We start from the raw sequence: 21188 nt of genomic DNA, 5'->3' as shown, positions 1-21188 counted from the left end.
CGATTCAAGTTTTTGGTAACTCATAAAATCATGCTCTACCTGTTGGTGCAACATGCACATTTTTCCAGAAACTTTTTCTTCACAAACATTTGTCAAACCTTGTTTTCCCATTTCTGTAATGAACTTTAGAAAATCACAAAGAGCCCATTTTTGATCCAAATTCCATGGTTCAAAATCCTAGATGTCTGTAAGTTCAAAACTTAGTGTTTGAACATTTTTACTAATACTTTATGTACCACCTGAAATAATGGTCTATTTCTTCATGTATAGCCAACTTTGCAAATTCATAGAGAAATCATTTGAACTCCAAATCTAGTGAAACCAACTCCTAGATGCTTCTAAAATTATTCCTTGTTAAATGGATGCCTTTGATCATTTTTCAAATAGTTCTTCTGTACACTTCTTACAAATCCATAAACCCCTTGATTCCATCATATCGAAATGTTTAGAAATATCCATTGATCCACTTCCAATGAAATCACCTTGGTCATTCCTCATATGACCAGAGGTATCCTAGAAAAGTCCAACTCACATTTTTAGAGCACTTTTATTTTTTGCCTTGTCGTGTTGCTTATTATGGTTGTTTTCGACGATAGTTGACGAAGTAGACGAAATGCTCAGAGTTGGACCAGAGATATTTGGAGACCTCGAAGACTTTGTTAAAACAGGCAAGCAGCCCTTTGACCATGTCTATGAAACCCTTTTCATGCATGTCATATAGCACTTTTATTGCTTGCATCAGAGACATGATGCTGTGGTGACCACATGGGGTGGTTTGCCACCATTACTTCCTCGTTGATACTTGCATTGTGCATGACCCTACATTCTTATGAGGGTTATGCAGGTGGGGGTAGATAGGATGCTAAAGTAGTGCTACGCAAAAAGGGACGGGAATATGCATGGTGATGGAGACAAAGTATTTTCAAAAGACTTTTCGAAAACCCCGTCGGGTGTCACTTATGCCCGAGGGAGATGATGAGATTGGTAACCACTTGATGACGAAGTGGTGTACCGAGGCAAGTGTGTGTTGTTTTTCGGAAACGGATTAGATTTAAGATTTGTCGACTGTCCCAACCTTACATGCACAACCACTCTACCCTTGTATGGGAAAGGGCATTATTAATTACCTAGGCTGATACTAGCTTGGAGCCCGCATTACTAGTGACGGGGGAGAGTTGGTGCTCTCTCTCGGGACGGGGTCATGCCAGGTAGAGCGGCCATGACTGTTTTTACAGGGCACCGGATACACCGTTGCGTCCCCTCTCGGATGTTACGATCTCGAGTGAGTCTCGTATGATGTACATCGTGAGGATACGGAACAACGAGTGGACTCCTTGTTAGTGTCGTCTAGGGAAAGATAGTGATCGGGTGCTTACCCCGGGTACTTGAGGTACCGCAGGTCATGGTTGACACGGAAGTTCCCCGGATCTTGTGGGTAAAGTGTGCAACCTCTGCAGATTGTAAAACTATTCGAATAGCCGTGTCCACGGTCAAGGACAGTTGGGTGGTGCTGCTTAGACTACGTCCATATGTTTCTGACAAACAACACGGTTTGGTAAATCTATTGACGTGTTTCGTGAGGAAGTCATGATGAGCTTGAGCATGAGTTTCTCATAACTCTCTCTCGATGTTGATGTCTGTAACCTCCTGATACTTGTTGCAGACACATTCATATCCTTGATAAATGTTGATCATACTTGCATGAGAAAAACTAGCTTTCCGCAAAAACGCCAATTTAGCAGTAGTGTCTTGCATAATTATTCTGTTATCACCCTTGGGTTGCTTGCAAGTACATCCAAAGTACTCATTGGCTTGCCACTGGTTATTTTATTGGCCAGGCATGAAAGAACAAGATATATTGAAGAGTTCCTTGGTGACGATCGTGCGAGCTAGGATGCTTTCCTTGTTAGAATGTCTGTAGGGTTATGGCAGATGGCATGGGTCCAAGTTGTTATTGAAGATTTCCGCTGCGATGATACACTCAAGACTTGACCATAATGGTCCTACTTGTGTAAAACAGTATGTATGGATGTCAGACTCTTGTTATTCAGCTTCTGTGTGTTCAGTGAGCATTGATCTCTGGGATCACTGTACACGTGCATTCGGTGATCTTGACTTATGATTTGGGGTCCCCACAAAGCTGGTATCAGAGCCATCCTGACTGTAAGAAGCCTTAGTTAGCATGGTCGTTAGTTAGGATAAAACTATTTCCAAAACTATTACTAGTTTTCAAAACTATCTATACTTCTCTTCCCTTCTCAGTTTTTCGAAAACTAAGGTATACTTTCCTTATTGATCTCTTCCCCTTCAAAACCTTTGGTCGCTAGAACCCTTATGCCCCTGACCACTGGATTCCTTGTAATCCTCGTGGATAATCTAGAAGGAAGATGCCTTGCCACACATTCACCAACATCTCCTGAACACAAGATTGGCGACATCACAACAACATGATACCAACAGAAGATACATCCTCGAGGAATGAGGACCTGAAGACCCAGGAGATGGTGACACCTGTAGGACCTTGAAGTATGTCTAGAGGGGGGGTGATTAGACTACTTGACCAATAAAAACTTAACCTTTTCCCAATTTTAGAGTTTGGCAGATTTTAGCTATTTTAGGACAAGTCAAGCAATCATCACACAATTCAAGCAGGCATGCAAAGAGTATATAGGCAGCGGAAATTAAAGCATGCAACTTGCAAGAAAGTAAAGGGAAGGGTTTGGAGGATTCAAACGCAATTGGAGACACGGATGTTTTTGGCGTGGTTCCGATAGCTGGTGCTATCGTACATCCACGTTGATGGAGACTTCAACCCACGAAGAAGCAACCTTGTCTATCCCACCATGGCCGTCGCCCATGAAGGACTTGCCTCACTAGCGGTAGATCTTCACGAAGTAGGTGATCTCCTTGCCCTTACAAACTCCTTGGTTCAACTCCACAACCTTGTCGGAGGCTCCCAAGTGACACCTAGCCAATCTAGGAGACACCACTCTCCAAGAAGTAACAAATGGTGCGTTGATGATGAACTCCTTGCTCTTGTGCTTCAAATGATAGTCTCCCCAACACTCAACTCTCTCTCATAGGTTTTGGATCTGGTGTAAAGAAGATTTGAGTGGAAAGCAACTTGGGGAAGGCTAGAGATCAAGATTCATATGGTAGGAATGGAATATCTTGGCCTCAACACATGAGTAGGTAGTTCTCTCTCAGAAATGGTAAGTTGGAAGTGTAGGTTCATTCTGATGGCTCTCTCCATGAATGAAGAGGAGGTGGAGGGGTATATATAGCCTCCACCCAAAATCTAACTGTTACACACAATTTACCAAACTCGGTGGGACCGAATCGTTAAACTCGCTCGGACCGATTTAGTAAACCTAGTGACCGTTAGTGATTTTCGGTGGGACTAACATGCATCTCGGTGAGACCGATATGATTAGGGTTAGGGCATAACGTAATCTCGGTAAGACCGATTACACAAACTCGGTGAGACCGATTTGGTAATAAGCTTTCCAGAGAGTTGGTCAGGTAAACTCGGTGGGACCGATTTGCTCTTTTCGGTGAGATCGAAATGTTACAAAAAGGAAACAAAGAGTTTACATTGCAATCTTGGTGGGACCGATCACTCACTTCGGTTAGACCGAAATGTTACAAAGGGAAACAGAGAGATTACAACCCCATCTCGGTGAGACCGAGATCCCTATCGGTAAGACTGATTTGCTTAGGGTTTGTGGCAGTGGCTATGACTTTTGGAATCGGTGGCACCGGATAGGAAGAATTGGTGTGACTGATTTTGGCTTTGGGTTTAGGTCATTTGTGGATGTGGGAAAGTAGTTGAGGGTTTCGGAGCATATCACTAAGCACATGAACCAAGAGGCTCATTAAGCAACACCACATCCCTCCTTGATAGTATTGGCTTTTCCTATAGACTCAATGTGATCTTGGATCACTAAAATGTAAAATGAAGAGTCTTGAGCTTTTGAGCTTGAGCCAATCCTTTGTCCTTAGTATTTTGAGGGATCCACTTTCATCATCCATGCCATGCCATTCATTGAGCTTTCCTGAAATAATAGTCTTGGAATAGCATTAGCTCAATGAGCTATATGTTGTTATGAATTACCAAAACCACCTAGGGATAGTTGCACTTTCAATCTCCCCCTTTTTGGTAATTGATGACAACATATAGATCAAAGCTTCGACAAATGATAATAAGATTGAATAACATCGTCGCTTTGAGAAGTATGTGATAAGCAAGAGCTCCCCCTAAATTTGTGCATGGGTTAAGATTTGCTTTGGACTACAAATGCACAATGAATTAGGCTCATGGGTTACCCTCCATGTCACATACATCTTGGTGGAGCGCTCAAAATAATAAACAATGAATACATGCACTCATCACCAAGCATAGTGAGTGATCACATAAGATAGATAGGATAATATCAAGCATGCGTAAGTGTAGCTTATGATCAAACACATGATCATCAATGTCTCACAAGCATAGTATCTCAACCAAAAGCAAACAAAGTTTAAAAAACCACCAAATAAAGCAAGAGAGAACAAAAGCAACACTCTCTCTCTCGAAGCCTATGATCTATACATTTTTCTCCCCCTTTGGCAACAAGTTACCAACAAGTTCATAGAAAATGCATAGTGCTAGATCGACTCTCAGGCTTGATCTTCTGGTGGTGGTGTCCTGATGACTCCAAGGACGAAGGCTTCAGTTGAAGTAGAGGGTGCTGGAGTGGATGCTGGAGCTTGTTGCACTGGAACTGTAGGGGCAGTAGCTGGTGCTGAAGTTGTTGCTCTAGTGTCTGTTACTAGCACTGCAACTGACCTCTGGGCTCTAGGCACTCTAGCAAACACATTGGTGGTAGTCTTGCCCTATCTCTCATGCATATCATCCTGCAGCTGCTCTACAACTGACTGAATCTCAGTTACTTTGACATCAAGGTCATGGAATTTGAGTTCCATGATTCTCTCAAGGCTCTCCTGATTCTGAGTGAGGGTGGCCAGTCCTTTCTCAATCCTCAGTGTAGATGCTATCAAGTAACCAAGCTGCTCCTGTTTGGTTTTCAAGAAATATTCAGATGCCTCCTCTTGAGTTGGCATCTTGGCAGCCTTCTCCTTCTTTGCCTTCTCCTTCTTCTCCTGAGCTCGAACTGATTGTGGATCATTTTCATTCATGACAACCTCATTATCCTCAAAGTCTGGATAAAGTGGAAAATGTTCCTTATCCAACTGATATTTCCCTGTGCCCATCTTTGAGTTGATCAATTCCTGAATATGAGGTGCATATCCACAGGTCCTCTTCTGATCTGCTGCAGTCCTCTTGATTGTTTCAATCATTAGACTCATGACTTTGAACTTCTGTGGCACATCAAACACATGCAACATGTTGATGGCATGCCCTCTGATGATGTTATGGTCACCAGACTTGGGCAACAGAGTGTGCCTCAGAATCCAATTGATGGTTGGCAACCCTGACAGCAGAAAGTGAACTGATCCAAACTTGTGAGTCTCTGCTGCCTTGTCTGGAATCTCCTTGTACATGTGAGCCATTGAATTGTGACCCAACTTCTTCTTTGCATAAATGTCCAGGTTATCCTCATTTTCCTTGGGGGCATTTATCAGACTTGCCCATTCTTCAACAGTGGATTGGTACCTTGTACCTTCAGACATCCAAACAATTCTACCATCTGGGTAAAAATGTGCTGTGGAGTAGAACTGCATGATAAGCTCATCATTCCAGTTGGTGAACTTCTGTCCAACAAAATTAGCAACTCCACAAGCAACAAAGCTTTCTTGCACTCCAGGATAGTGCTGCTCATTGTCCCTGATGTAGGTCTAGTTGACCCACCTCATGTCACAGACTATAGGCTTCTTGTCCAACAGAATTGTTTCATAAAAGTCCTGCTATTCCTTTGTGTGGAACCTGTAGTCAACAGCAGTTCTTCTTCTTGAAGCATATGGATCTTCCATCCTCCATAGTCTCAGCCCTGAATCCTTCCTGATTCTCATGTCCTCAGCCACAGGATGGGCATCATTGTGGTCTGGTATCTTGGGCTTGAGCTTTCTTAGGACCTGTCATTCTTCATCCTCATCTTCAGCAACATTGGGCACTGGGGCCTTGTTCTTCTCAATAGCTGGAATACTCCTAGTATTCCTCTTTGGAACTTGCTTGGCCTTGGAGGCAACTTTGGGTGCTTCCATGGGCTTGGATGTTGCAGCCCCTGATCTGATTGCATCACTCATAAGCTTGGGTGCCTTAGGTGCTGGTGCAACATCCTCTTCCTCTTCATCACAATTTCTTCTCATAGAGGGCTTTCCAAGGACCTTGGCAGTTGTGGTTCTTGCTCTCTTCTTTTTCTTGTCCTGATCACCATCATCCTCTGATTCAATTGTGAACTTCATAGTTTCACCAGTGGGGACTTTCTGAGGTTTGGAAGAAGTGATTTTCTTCTCAGGTGCTTCTTTGGGTTGAGCCTGAGCTGGCACTTGAGTGGACTTTCTGGCCTTTGGCATTGGTGTCCTCTTGGCAGGAACTTTCTTCTTCAGACCTGGCTTAGTGCTATGTGTAGAGCCATATTCCTTCTTGAGCACCACTTTCTTGGAAGTGGCCTCATCTTTCTCATCTTTGTAATCTTCATCCTCTGAATCTCAAGTTCTTTTCCTCCTTTGCCTAGTTGCAGCCTTACGCAAATTGCTAGGAGTACTTCTGCTCCCTTCATCTGTAGTTGAGGGACTAGTGCCCTCACTCAAGTCCATCTGCTCTTCTGACCTGTTCTGGCTGTCACTCTGATCTGACATACTGCAAAAGCTGACTGCTGACCCTGTGAAGAGTTATAGATGAGATAGAAAAGATGAGCATCACAAAATGCAGAGATTTTTGCAAAAGAATGATTCAAAAGTTCAGTTTTAGTTTTCCACAGAAAGCATTTCGGATCAACCGATTTTCAAACTCGGTGATACCGAAGCAGTTTTGGAACCTAAACTGATGATCTCGGTTGGACCAAGTCACAGTTCGGTGGCACCGAGACTGCTAGGGTTTCACAGAATCCTCAAATCGGTCGCACCGATTAGTAATTCTTGGTCAGACCGAGAGTCACTAGTGCAATGGCATAAGCCAAATCGGTCAGACCGAGTTTTTCAACTCGCTGGGTCTGAGATGGTTTCGGCGGAAACCTAACCCTAAAAATTTGAATCTCATCTAATCTATGGACTACTTTGGCTGGATAGAAGAGTTTCAATCATGGCAAGATTCGGTAAAAATACAATGTGCTAGGAATGACGTGGATAGCACAAAGATCAAGTCCATACCCTAACTTGGCGGTGGACTTGCTACGGCGGCAACGGCGGGGACGAAATCCGTTGACGGCAGCGGAGACCAGCGACAGGAGGCTACTGGCGACGAGGAGACGATCCGGAGACCTCCGATGGCAGAGCGAGCTATTGCGCGGGCGAAGGGTTTCGGAGAAATTTCCAAAATTTTGCCCGTGGCTATATATATAGCCCGACCCTGTCGGTGTGACCGAGTGGAACAACTCGGTGGCACCGAGATGCATAACTGTCTTCAGTTACAGCAAATCGGTGAGACCAAAAAGTTCAAATCGGTTGCACCGAGATTGAAAACTCAGATCAACTTGGTGATCTCGGTAGGACCGAAATGGAGGAATCGGTCTGACCGAGAATCACAAAGAGGTTTTGGAAGTTTAAGTCTATGACAAATCGGGGACTCCGAGTGCTCCTCACACAGAGTGGTTCGAATCTGACTTGATCAATTTTTGTGATGTAGCATGAATAGAGTTTGAGATGAGAAAATCATAGATAGCTAAAGAAGGTTCTTAGGCATTCTTGTCCATCCGCTTGGCAAAAAGAAAATAACCAAACAATCAAAACAACAAGTGGATGTCCTTGAATGAGTAAAATATGCACCAACATGCTCACACAATAAGATGGCAAATGAAATATGTGGCAAAGCATGCACAACCAATTCTAGCATCTATCAAACAATTGGTGATGACTAGGTCATCTATATATGAGTATATTGACTTAGGAGTCAAATGAGAACATATGATCATTGGTCATACTCATAGTTGAAGCTCAAGTGGGGTTACCACTTTTACATAATGCATTGATGTGTTCACACCATTAGAGTTGCTTTGACTCAATTATTGGAGTTAAGCTCCCCCTAGATGTGAGATCCCCCCTTAGAGGGATGAACTAACCTTGGGTTTTGTTGATGATGAGTTCATGTAGGTGTTGAAGATGTATATGCTCAATGTTGATGTAGATCATTTGGAGCAATCCTTTGGAGTGAGTTGCACTTTCAACTTACCTACCTGGGTTAGTCCCACAAGGAACAAACAAGAATATCCATAGACATAGAGTGATGCACACACAAGATGATGTCCATGAATTCATTAGGTTACCTTGTCCCTTGTCTTACCAACATGAGGGTTTGTGACTCCTTGAACTAGTGCAAGATGTGGAAGTTGATTGCACTTGTTCTTGCCAAAATGATATGAGTGAAGAATGTTGGCAGAGTCACCCTCAAGAACTCTCTAGTTCTTCTTCTTCGGTATCCACATCATCTTGATGGGAATCCTTGGAGTTGTAGTTGTACTTGATGAAGTAGAACTTGACGTAGTCTTGGGAACCCACTTGAACGAGGCTTTAGGTGCTTCTTCAAATGCATCAATCTCTTCTTGAAGCTTGTCCTTGCCTTTGTTCTTGTGGTCTTGTGGTGGAAGATCATCTTGAGCTTGTGTTCCCTTGAAGGAAGTAGGATCATACTTCTCTTGTTGAGGAACAAACTTCGTCTTGGGGTATTGACCTTCTTCCCACTCAACTCCATTGGCATTGAACTTTCGTTCAAAACCAACACCTTGATTCTTCCGGTGCCTTCCTTGCTTGCGTACAATTTCCTCGAATTGCTTACTCCCAGCAAGGCTCTTTTAAACACCTTTCTCTATAATTCCCTTCAATAAGCTATTTTATTGCTCAAGTGTAACTTGGCTAAGAGAATCATTAGTGGAATCAATAGAACTACTAGAAGCAACAATATTGGATTTGACATTATTATTGTTACTACTAGAGGAAGTATCTTTCTTGTACTTGTTACTAGACATGACTTGAGGCATGTAAGTAGATAAGAGTAAACGCTTGGCAATGTAAGAAGAACTTTTCTTGCGAAGATCATCATTGATTGTGAGGGAGTTCCGGACTAGGGGGTGTCCGGATAGCCGAACTATCATCATCGGCCGGACTCCAAGACTATGAAGATAGAAGATTGAAGACTTCGTCCCATGTCCGGATGGGACTTTCCTTGGCGTGGAAGGCAAGCTTGGCGATACGGATATATAGATTTCCTACCATTTGTAACTGACTCTGTGTAACCCTAGCCCTCTCCGGTATCTATATAAACCGGATGGCTTTAGTCCTTAGGACGAACAACAATCATACCATAGGCTAATTTCTAGGGTCTAGCCTCCTTGATCTCGTGGTAGATCCACTCTTGTAACACACATCATCAACATTAATCAAGCAGGACGTAGGGTTTTACCTCCATCAAGAGGGCCCGAACCTGGGTAAAACATCGTGTCCCTTGTCTCCTATTACCATCCGCCTAGACGCACAGTTCGGGACCCCCTACCCGAGATCCGCCAGTTTTGACACCGACATTGGTGCTTTCATTAAGAGTTCCTCTGTGTCGTCACCGATAGGCTCGATGGCTTCTTCGACCATCATCAACGACGCAGTCCAGGGTGAGACCTTTCTCCCCGGACAGATCTTCGTATTCGGCGGCTTTGCACTGCGGGCCAATTCACTTGGCCATCTGGAGCAGATCGAAAGCTACGCCCCTGGCCGTCAGGTCAGATTTGGAAGTTTGAACTTCACGGCTGACATCCGCGGGGACTTGATCCTCGATGGATTCGAGCCACAACCGAGCGTGCCACACTGTCACGGCGAGCATGATTTAGCTCTTTAGCCGGACCGTACCATGGAGGCCGCACTCGAACTCGCTCCGATCTTCAATTCGGAGCCGGCTGCGCAGATCGAGGACGGATGGCTAGACACCGCCTCGAGGGATGCAACCTCTACGGCTATAGAGCCGAACACTGACCTTGTCCCTCATAAAGCTTGTGACTCTGAGGCGCCGGACTCCTTGCCGGACTCCGAACCTCCCGCGCCCCCTCCGATCGAATCCGATTGGGCACCGATCATGGAGTTCACTGCAGCGGACATCTTTCAACACTCACCTTTTGGCGACATCTTGAGTTTGCTAAAACGTCTCTCGTTATTAGGAGAGCCCTGGCCGGACTGCGGTCAGGACGGTTGGGATGCGGACGACGAAGAAATTCAAAGCACACCCACCACCCACTTGGTAGCCGCTGTCGACGATCTAACCGACATGCTAGACTACGACTCCGAAGACATCGACGGTATGGACGACGATGCCGGAGACGAACAAGAACCAGTGCCTACCGGGCACTGGAAAGCCACCTCATCATATGACATATACATGGTGGATATCCCAAAGGATGGGAATGGCGAAGGAACAGAGGAGGATGACCCCTCCAAGAAACAGCCCAAGCGCCGGTGTCAGCGGCGCCACTCTAAATCCCGCCACAGCAAGAATGAAGATTCCGGCACCGGAGATAAAAATACACCGGACAGTGCCGAAGACAACCCACTCCAGCAAGATCCAGCGCAAGAGGATGGAGACGCCAGCCCTCATGAGAGAGCGGCAGAAGAAGAGGTAGAGGATTATATGCCTCCCTCCGGAGACGAAGCAAGCCTCGACGACGATGAATTCGTCGTGCCTGAGGATCCCGTCGAACAAGAGCGTTTTAAATGCAGGCATATGGCCACGGCGAACAGCCTCAACAAAAGCAGCAACAGCTTAGAGCTGATCAAGATCTGCTAGCCGACAGATGGACTGAAGTCCTCGCGGCCGAAGAGCATGAGCTCGAACGCCCCACCAAAAGCTACCCTAAACGCAAGCTGCTCCCCCGATTAGAGGAGGAAGCGTATGAACCCACATCACCAGGAGACAATACGGTTGACCGACCACCCCGTGGTCGCGACAGAGAGGCCTCTAGGCCCTTCACTAGACCCGTACCCTGGCACCGCTCGAAAAGCACAAGACCACAGGGGAACGCTCCGGACTTGTGAGATATATTGGAGGATAAGGCAAGACAATCAAGATCAATCTATGGATCGCGTGGGCGCCCCACGGTACGTGACGACAACCGTCGCGCCGGACACAGTAAGTCCGGCCGGGCCGAACAAAATAGACAAAGCTCTTTTGAGCTCCGTTGTGATATCGCCCAGTACAAAGGCGCCGCACACCCACTATGCTTCACAGATGAAATAATGGATCATCAAATCCCTGAAGGGTTTAAACCCGTGAATATCGAATCTTACGATGGCACAACAGACCCCGCAGTTTGGATCGAAGACTATCTTGTTCACATCCACATGGCCCGCGGTGACAATCTTCACGCCATCAAATATCTCCCCCTCAAGCTTAAAGGACCAGCCCGGCATTGGCTTAACAGCTTGCCAGCAGAGTCAATTGGGAGTTGGGAAGACCTGGAAGCCGCATTCCTTGATAACTTCCAAGGCACGTATGTGCGACCACCAGACGCTGATGACCTAAGCCACATAATTCAGCAGCCAGACGAATCGGCCAGACAATTCTGGACACGGTTCTTAACAAAGAAAAACCAAATCGTCGACTATCCGGATGCGGAGGCCCTCGCAGCCTTCAAGCATAACATCCGCGATGAATGGCTTGCCCGGCACCTGGGACAGGAAAAGCCGAAATCCATGGCAGCCCTTACATCACTCATGACCCGCTTTTGCGCGGGTGAGGACAACTGGCTAGCACGCAGCAACAACCTCAGCAAAAATTCTGGCAATCCGGATTTCAAGGACCGGAATGGCAGGTCGCGTCGTAACAAAAGCAAGCGCCGCATTAACGGCGACAATAGTGAGGATACGGCAGTCAATGCCGGATTCAGAGGCTCAAAACCCGGTCAGCGGAAAAAGCCATTCAAAAGAACTGCTCCGGGTCCGTCCAATTTGGACCGAATACTCGACCGCTTGTGCCAGATACACGGCACCCCCGAAAAGCCAGCTAACCACACCAATAGGGACTGTCGGGTATTCAAGCACGCAGGCAAGTTAATTGCCGAAAAGAATGACAAGGGGCTGCATAGCGATGACGAGGAAGAGACCCGACCGCCGAACAATAGAGGACAGAAGGGTTTCCCCCCACAGGTGCGGACGGTTAACATGATATACGCAACGCACATACCCAAAAGGGAGCGGAAGCATGCACTCAGGGATGTATATGCGATGGAGCCAATCGCCCCGAAGTTCAACCCATGGTCCTCCTGCCCGATCACTTTTGACCGAAGGGACCACCCCACCAGCATCCGCCACAGCGGATTCGCCGCATTGGTCCTAGACCCAACCGTCGACGGATTTCACCTCACCAGAGTCCTGATGGATGGCGGTAGCAGCCTGAACCTGCTTTATCAGGATGCAGTGCGCAAAATGGGCATAGACCCCTCAAGGATTAAACCTACCAAGACGACCTTTAAAGGCGTCATACCAGGTGTAGAAGCCAATTGTACAGGCTCAGTTACACTAGAAGTGGTCTTCGGATCCCCGGATAACTTCCGCAGCGAGGAGTTAATCTTCGACATAGTCCCGTTCCGCAGCGGCTATCATGCCTTGCTCGGACGTACCGTGTTTGCAAAGTTCAACGCGGTGCCGCACTATGCATACCTCAAGCTCAAGATGCCAGGCCCTAGAGGAGTCATCACGGTCAACAGAAACACTGAACGTTCTCTCCGAACGGAGGAACATACTGCGGCTCTAGCGGTAGAAGTACAATGCAGCCTCTTAGGCAATTCTCGAGTCCGGCCGTTAAGCGGCTGGACATAGCTAAGTGCGCCCGGAGTAACCTACAACAAGACCACCTGGCATGTTCCGAGCATGCGTAGCAGTGCGGCCCCAACCCCAGCCCCTGCAAAACGTCCAAACAGGTCCTTCGCGTACACCATTACGCTCTGAAGATACCATGGGCATGGGGAGAGGGGCACAACCACAATAAGCCCAGACTGCGGCTCAACCACACCAGGGGCTCTCAAGTGTGTCGTTCTTTTTTATTTTTACCTTTTATTTTTTACCTACAGGACTCCGTTCGTCAGAGGCCCTGTCCGGCAGCAGACCTACCGAACTCACGATGCAACAGCCAGGGAAGGACCAAAGGCTACAACGAATATACAGGTGGTCTCCATTACGAGCATTTTTATACACCAGTCCGCAGCCTACCCCTGGAGGGGACATGTTTAACAGTCCCATCACTTGCTTGTCGCACTATTTGTATCGTTCTGCATTCGTAGCAGCACTTATTGAAGAAAACAATGCAGCACCTTTTTGCTTATAACTGCATTTCTTTTTCATACATATGTTTATTTATGACATGTCGCATCCGTACACTTTGGTACGGTTAAAACACACCAGGGGCTTATGGTTCCCGCATCATGGTGTGACAAGTCTGAACACTTTCACAAGTGCGGCACCCTGAACTTATAGCATTATATGCATCGGCTCCGAATCATGTCTTGGGTCAATAGTTGGGTTTGCCCGGCTCCCATGTTTTGGTACCTTACGTTCCGTTGTATCGGCTAAGGTAGCACTGGGAGAACCACTGCGATTGCGCCCCAGTTGAGCTGGGTTAACGCCTGAGTGGAGAAAGCTAAAACTGACCGTCATGATGAGGCGAGAGCCGGTCGCTGTTCGAGAGGTTTTTGCGAGTCCTTAAAGACTTATGCCGCTTAGAGCGAGGAGCCGGATCTTGTCCGGCCCAGGCGTGGATAGCGCCCCAAATTCGGCCTTCCGAAGACTAGGTGCTTCGCCGAAATTTAAAATTATAGAATTCTATGGCTAAGTGAGAGTGTTCAAGCATTATAAGTCCGGTTGCCTTGTTCGCTGCATTGAGCGCCTCCCTAGATGGACCCAAAAATAGGAACAAGAGTGTTCAAGTTTATCCCGAACACCCCAGCACTCGTGGCATGGGGGCTGAGGCCGACGACTTGCCATCTCTCAGATTTGATAAACAGCCGCACAGAAGGTAATATTTTAAATTAACAAGCGTTTCTTAGCACATATGAACTAAGTTTTCAGCGCACAGGATAACAAAATGCGATTCTACTCAAAAATTACATCTTTGGAGCACTCCCCCGCAATAGTGCGGGCGCCCTTCAGCACACTCTTATAATACATCTCGGGCGTGCGATGCTCCTTGCCCTTTGGTGGCGGGTCCGTCACAAGCTTCTGGGCATCCATCTTGCCCCAGTGCACCTTCGCGCGGGCAAGGGCCCGACGGGCACCCTCAATACAGGTGGAGTGCTTGATGACTTCAACCCGCGGGCACGCATCCACCAGCCACCGCACCAAGCCGAAGTAGCTCCCAGGCATGGCCTCCTTAGGCCACAGCCGAACTATGAGGCCCTTCATGGCCTGTTCGGCCGCCTTGTGGAGCTCGACCAGCTGCTTCAGCTGGTCGCTAAGGGGCACCGGATGTCCGGCCTCAGCATACTGAGACCAGAAGACCTGAGCTCCCCTCCTCGGCTCGGTAGAATGCGGCAGCATCAGACACGCTGCGAGGAAGATCTGCGAACGCTCCTGGAGAGCTCCGAATTCGGGTAAGCAACAGGTAATTAACACTCACATGCTTACTTTGCATGAAAATTGCCTTACCCGCTGCTATTTTCTTCACCGCCTCAATCTCCTGGAGGGCCTTGAAGGCTTCGGCCTTCGCGGCTTTGGCACTCTCAAGAGCCGTTGCAAGCTCAGACTCTCGAGTCTTCGAGTCACGCTCCAGGCTCTCATGTTTTCTCACGAGATCCTGGAGCTCTTGCTGTACCTCCGCCACTCGCGCCTCCTATTTCTCTCGCTCGGTGCGCTCTGCGGCTGCATTTCGTTCGGCCGCGGCCACCGCCTCTTTCAGGGTCGCCACCTCGTTAGTGTCCCCTGCAATACCCACGTTATCCTTGTCATTCTTTTTGCAACCAAAATCCTTTTCTGTAAGGTACAATTTTAATAAGGTGTTACTCACCTTCCTTATCCTCGAGTTGCTTCTTGGCACGGCCGAGCTCGTTCTCGGACCGCTCAAGTTTTTCCTTTAAAGTATTGACCTCCGCAGTCAGTGCGGCAGAGGTCAGCAGCGCAGCCTGCATTCCCATATTGACATATTTTTTAGGACTCCTGCGTAAATCTCTACTCCTAATGGACGACTTGGTGAATAGTCGCCTGGTCAATTTTCGCTGGTTTTTTTTCGTCATACTACCACCGCCGGTTTTTTTTCGTCATCGCACTCCGGTTTATTTTCGTCATCGTATCGAAAACAACTGGGATCAATCCCTCGTTCACACAGATCTGACTCTGCCGCCGCCGGATCGCACGCCAGATCCACCAGTACGCCCAGACCGCGGCCTCGATCCCACCAGAATGATTATTATCTCTCTCCTCCCACCAGCGGCCTCGACCTGGGATCGCCAGGGACGCCGCCGCCGCCGCCACGGATCCCACGGACGCCGCCTCCGCGGATCCCACGGCGCCACCTCGCCGCCACCTCGCCACCGCTGGTCGCCATGGCGCGGCGTCACCCCGCCGCCACCTCGGCCAAGCGCCGCGCCGCCCCTCCGAACCCTAGCCCGCCCCCTCCGCCCGCCGACGGATCGCTTCCGCTCCTCCACGCGGCGAGCTGCGGCGACCTGCGCCTCTTCAAGAGTACGTGGGCGATTCCGGGCGGGTTTTGTTTGGATCTGGGAGGCACTGACTCTCCCGTTCGTCGCGTCGCAGGGCTGGTGAGAGATCTGGATCAGGGCAGGGGCCGTCCCAGGGAGGTGGTGGAGGCGGCCAAGGACCAAGGTCTCGTGGCGCTGCACTTCGCTGCCGGGAAGGGAAGGCCACGGGTGTGCAGGTACCTGGTCGATGAGCTAGGGGTCGATGTGGACGCCGTCGACAATGGAGGTGCGTGCCTCTACCGTTTAATTTGCCTCTAAACTGTAAATGTGTCTGAACTGTGCTCCTATATGGCTCGCGTTCAGAATTGGGCTATAGGAAACTGTATGTTGACCAGCACCAGTTTATTTTTCAAAATAAACCGGGGATTCCGCCATGCCCCGCGTCAAGTCCGGCTCTAGCGGCTGCTTGTTCTACCGGAGGAAGCACTCATGGCGCTGCGATGAGTTAGTGAGCAGGAGCTCCGTGCATCTGGTGAGGGCCTTCTTCATCATCTCCCATCAATTGCTATCAGTTGCCACTTGCCAGTCAAAATCGGCCTGCAGACGTTGTTTCTTTGTGCGCATTGGGTAGGTGGCAGAATTGTAATATTGCATCCTTCGACATTCTCTAAGTCAACAGCATTTTGCTGATATATATATTAGTCTGCTATGTTGCTGATTATTATGGCCACTCTGAATAATCAGAGTCCTTCTATTTTTGTGTATTTTTTATGACATGTTTTATGTGTTACTGTGAATATTCAGAAGTTGTGCCTGTACTAAGACAGTTTATCAGGCTTTATGCAGTCAAGAGATCAAATTTCACGATTAAGGCATCACAGAGTCATGCCAGACTTCTTTTTTATTCAGAAAGGAGTTATTGTTAGTCTTTGGTAGAGCATGTGGCATCATTCCCATAATATGATAGGGATTTGTAAGATCATATAGTTGCAATAGGCTGTTGTTTTTACTGGCCTCATTATTCTGATGTTTCTTGTTGATTTTTATGGCAACACCTGCAGCTGGACTTTGATGACGGTACACCACCAGAAGATGCTTGGAGAAGAAAATTAAGGGTCCCGATAACTGCCACACGTGTGGTGTATCGGGTAGTTGTGCCACACGCCTCATGTGGCATGGACATCAACCAGCCCACACACCTACGTGTGGGCAAAACAACTAATGCCCACACACATCTTTTTTTTCCTCCCGAACCCTCTCACACGCCTGCGTGTGGGCAAAGTTGATAACGCCCACATGCCCGTATGTCAGGCCTCGTACCCTCCTGGTCCTGCACGCGATGCGTGACGCCCACCACGCGCCCACAGTTGCCATGGTCCAGACCCTCATCCATGTTCGTTTAGCTGCAGTTGCCATGTCGCTGAGCTACGGTTGTCATGTCGGACAACTGCAGTTGCCATGGTTGCTCAACTGCAGTTGCCATGTATGGTCTGATCTAGTGTAGTTGCCATGATTTCATAACTTTAGGAGTTGCCACATACTAACACTAGACAGTTGAGAGAGTTGCCATGTGCTCACAAGCATGCTAGGGCAGTTGCCATGTAAAAAGGAAGAGTTGCCATCTGCTAACGTGCACGTTAGGGCAGTTGCCATGTACGTGCACGTTGGGGCAGTTGTCATGTAGCATACAAAAACACATGGCAACTCGGTAAAAGAGAGTTGCCATCTGCTTACGTGCACACTAGGCAGTTGCTGTGTACCCTGCAAAAACACATGGCAACTCGGGTAAAAAAAAGAGTTGCCACCTGCTTATAAAGCACACTAGGGGCAGTTGCCATGTGCGCTGCAAAAACACATGGCAACTAGCAGCTGGGGTGTGGGAGAGGAGACGGGCGTGTGGGCGAGATGGCAAATGCCCACACACCAGTCCTTGTGCGTGACTGAAAATTGATGTGTGGGTGAACTGCTAAACGCCCACACACCGGTCCCTCCGTGTCGTAAAATGGATGTGTGGGCAAACTATGTCACGCACCACACACACGCCTTGTCCTACGTGGCACAGAAAATCAGCCAGATTGTGCCAAGATTCGTGCATATATTACTCGACGGGGATGGATGCGTGTGATCGAGTTGATCAACACCCACACGTGTGGGCGTTAACATTTCCGAAAATTAATTAGTTACGCTAATAGACTGAAGGAGTTTAATGTGACGTTCAGAGAAGCATTTAAAATGGTATGAAAATGCAATTGTCAAACAGAGGTACTAACTATCTGTGTTATCATTCTTCTGAAGTCTTGAGGAAGATGTCCAAATTATGTTTTCCCCTTGACCATCAGATGAAGCTTGGTCTCCGGCTTTGGTCATATGTTTGAGAGGAAGCTTCTCATGGAAGGGTAATGCATTGGCATCCTTTTATTTTTCTTAAGCATGCATCTAAATTCACGTAATTTTGTATTAGAATTTAGAAGAAAGTCACCGAGAAGCCTCAGAATACAAACCCAAACCAAAAACCAAATCCAAACAAATAAAATAAAATTATACGAAAGAAGAAGAACATTGAAACAAAGATCCTTGTACTGTTTATAATGCGTATGCATTCCTTTACTATTTTTCACCATAAGATCCTTTTATCACTCATTAAAAATTTCACAAGTTCTTGCCACACCCGAAGCTTCCGTTCTCGCTGACTTCACCGGAATGCCTGCACCATGTTCCACGGTACCAATTTTTAATCCTGTGTTTAGGTGCTTCTACATGAACCCTGTGCATAGTCTCGATCACCACCCACCGGGGCAGCTACTTCTGCTGTCAGTAGCACTTTCCTCTGACATATGTGTTTTTCTGTCATTGTGTGCTTCTACATTAATCCCGTGTCATTGTATTTAGGTTCTCTAAGGCCTAAACTGTGACTTTTCTTAATTGTATGTCTTACACCTCATTTTATTGTACTAATTTATTCAGTTGCACCATTACTAGGTGGGGAGAGTTTCGGTTCGGAAGGTAGTGGGTGGGAGCGGAGGAAGGAAAGGGGAGAAAGATGTGCTTTCCTCGCTGCAACGCACGGGCAATTAACTATATTGCTAATAATTATGTGATTTTCTATCTTCTTTGTACAATTCAAATGAATTTTGATAATGATCACACCTAATAATGGATATTTTTAACATGTCTTTCCAGGAGGGCTCCTGCAGTGACACTACTATTTTTGCAGGTGAAGCGACAACCAAGTTTCCAAGTTTATGTCAGAATACAAGAGAAGGGGGTTTAGTATTTTCTTGATGGCACATGTTGGAAGGTGCCATCTTTATTTCTCTTATCTTATGGGTTTCCTCACAATAGTTTTCTTACAATGTGCACAATTTTGCAACAATAAACATTGGCTGGGTATATACACTTGAATGGATGATCTGGTTAGATAGCATGCAAAACGAGGAGTTTCAGGAATTATGATGTGTTGGTTTTATTTGGTTGAAACCATTAATGGTTGTGTCTGAGTTACTTTACTAGGACTGTTTGGGCATGATGTGTTGCTCTATAACTCCTTCCTATTGTATATTTTTGCTCTCCTTATTGCACATGTTCCTGACAAAAGTGAAGTACTTAATTATGTCGATAGGATGTTGTTTCTCAAAACTCTTAACATCTTGTAGTGAACCGTTAGTGTTAAAATATAAGTCTTATCATCTATTGCATTTCTTCTGTCCTTGATTCGAAAGGAACTGTAGTAATTACTTTGCCTAAAGTTTGTGTTATTTCCATTTATGATGTGTTCACTCACTTGTGTTATTAAAATACTTTTATCGCCGGATATTTTTCAAGAAGCTAGCTTACCACTTTGAATACAACCTTAATTATTACATGCATTAGTTTTCTTATTACATGTTGTCATTATTGTAAGCATCAAAACTATCTTCTACGGTCACAACTTATGCTTATGCCTCCATTTAAAAAAAACTACCTTCTACAGTCACGGCGTTACTGGGAGCTAGGGTGAGAAACTAAATGTCAACGTGGTTGTGCAGGTCTGCAGGAGGTGCCTTTGAGGACTTGCTCGTCTACTCGAGCTTCACTGTCAGCGAAGTCTCCACTGGGTTGCCTAGATCTGTCCTGAATTGCTTCATTGATGACAATTTGGAGAAGGCTCCGCTGACACTTACAAGGATGTTTTCCTTTGTTAGAAAGACGAGGATGCGCTGGAGATAGACATGGGGTGGTAAGAAAATGACGAGCTCCTGATGGTATTATGCTTGCTGGTCTGAACCAACATGTATTATGTCAGTTTGTTGTTAAGAGTATCTTGAAAATATAAAGCCACTGGAGGGCCAGGCATTCGGTACCATCGTCTTTCCAATAGCCCACATTTCTGCATGTATATATTTGTTGTACTGCCTATGTTGGCTTTCCTGCAATAATAATTATCAAAAGGTAATATGCAGCAGCCGAATTCTCTCGACGTTCATTTTGTCATGTTCTTAAGCAAACCCTGCGTTGCCATATTCCTCAAGAGGTGAAGTGGACAGGAAGACACATGTGCTAAAGCAACATAATAAATAGAAAAGCAGTATATTCGGAATCTACCCCTTAGCTTAATTTACAAGTTGTGTGAGTGTGCTCATATATTGATATTATTCTCAGGATAGCAAGAAACATATTCTTTTATTCTGCTAGAATTGAGTAACCAGCTTTAAAATTCGTAATTGTAACCATGTTACGTATGCGTTCCTATTAAAAAGAGAGAGCAATGCATGTCAGCATGTGTGTCTCGGCGTGGCGTGCCACAGCGGATCACAATATTCTTCTAGGTACGTATGAGCTGTGTGCCTGTGTGTATAAGTTGCACAAGCATCTCTATACCGCTCGTCGCTTATGTCTCCGTTTTCCTCTACTGTAATGTCACAGATAATTGGTTGCTCTATTTCTTTCCTCTCTCTAGCGCACTTCTCTTTGGGTTCCATGCTTCAGTCAAATCAAATCAACAGCATTACGGGATTGCGTGCTGATTTTTTGTTTTTCTTTCACGACAGTAATTAGGGGATTGTGATACAGTCTTGCCCAACCTCACAACTAAGACTTCCAGTCGATACTATATCCGTGAGATCTACCATTAAGATCCATGCAAAAAAAAACAGTTTTTTCTTTCTCTCCTATATGTTAGGTCACTTAACTTAGACTTGGTTAAATTTCAATGGACTGAGACCTAGCCATACTCATTGTGATAAGTTAGGATTAGCTCCTAAAAGTTGCTGCTCGCCTCTACCCATCTTCGCCCTCCTCGCTACTGCCCAAGCGGGCCGCCGCACGAAGCCTGGTTAGGCTGGGTGGTGGCAGGGCTTTCTCCTCCCCGTCTGTCTCTGGTGGCGTAGGGTGCGGCGGGTCCAACGGGGGTGCGACGCTGTGTGTAGGGCTTGGCAGCAGGGTTGTAAG

At 46.7% G+C, this 21188-nt stretch overlaps 1 long non-coding RNA gene across 2 annotated transcripts; it reads left to right on the top strand.

The window, feature by feature from the left end:
* Window positions 1–15444: 15444 nt before the first annotated feature.
* Window positions 15445–20202, top strand: LOC123137211 (uncharacterized). 2 transcript variants are annotated; one of them, XR_006467897.1, is made up of 7 exons: window positions 15445–15804; window positions 15877–16047; window positions 16125–16293; window positions 16823–18157; window positions 18741–18855; window positions 18942–19059; window positions 19787–20202. It is a non-coding gene; the product is annotated as an uncharacterized lncRNA (long non-coding RNA). The 2 variants fall into 2 exon arrangements; XR_006467898.1 differs by having other exon boundaries at window positions 16125–16388.
* Window positions 20203–21188: the final 986 nt, after the last annotated feature.

This window comes from Triticum aestivum, chromosome 6B (assembly GCF_018294505.1).
Source record: "Triticum aestivum cultivar Chinese Spring chromosome 6B, IWGSC CS RefSeq v2.1, whole genome shotgun sequence".
Taxonomy (NCBI): domain Eukaryota; kingdom Viridiplantae; phylum Streptophyta; class Magnoliopsida; order Poales; family Poaceae; genus Triticum; species Triticum aestivum.
This window is presented reverse-complemented; position numbering and strand designations above follow the sequence as displayed.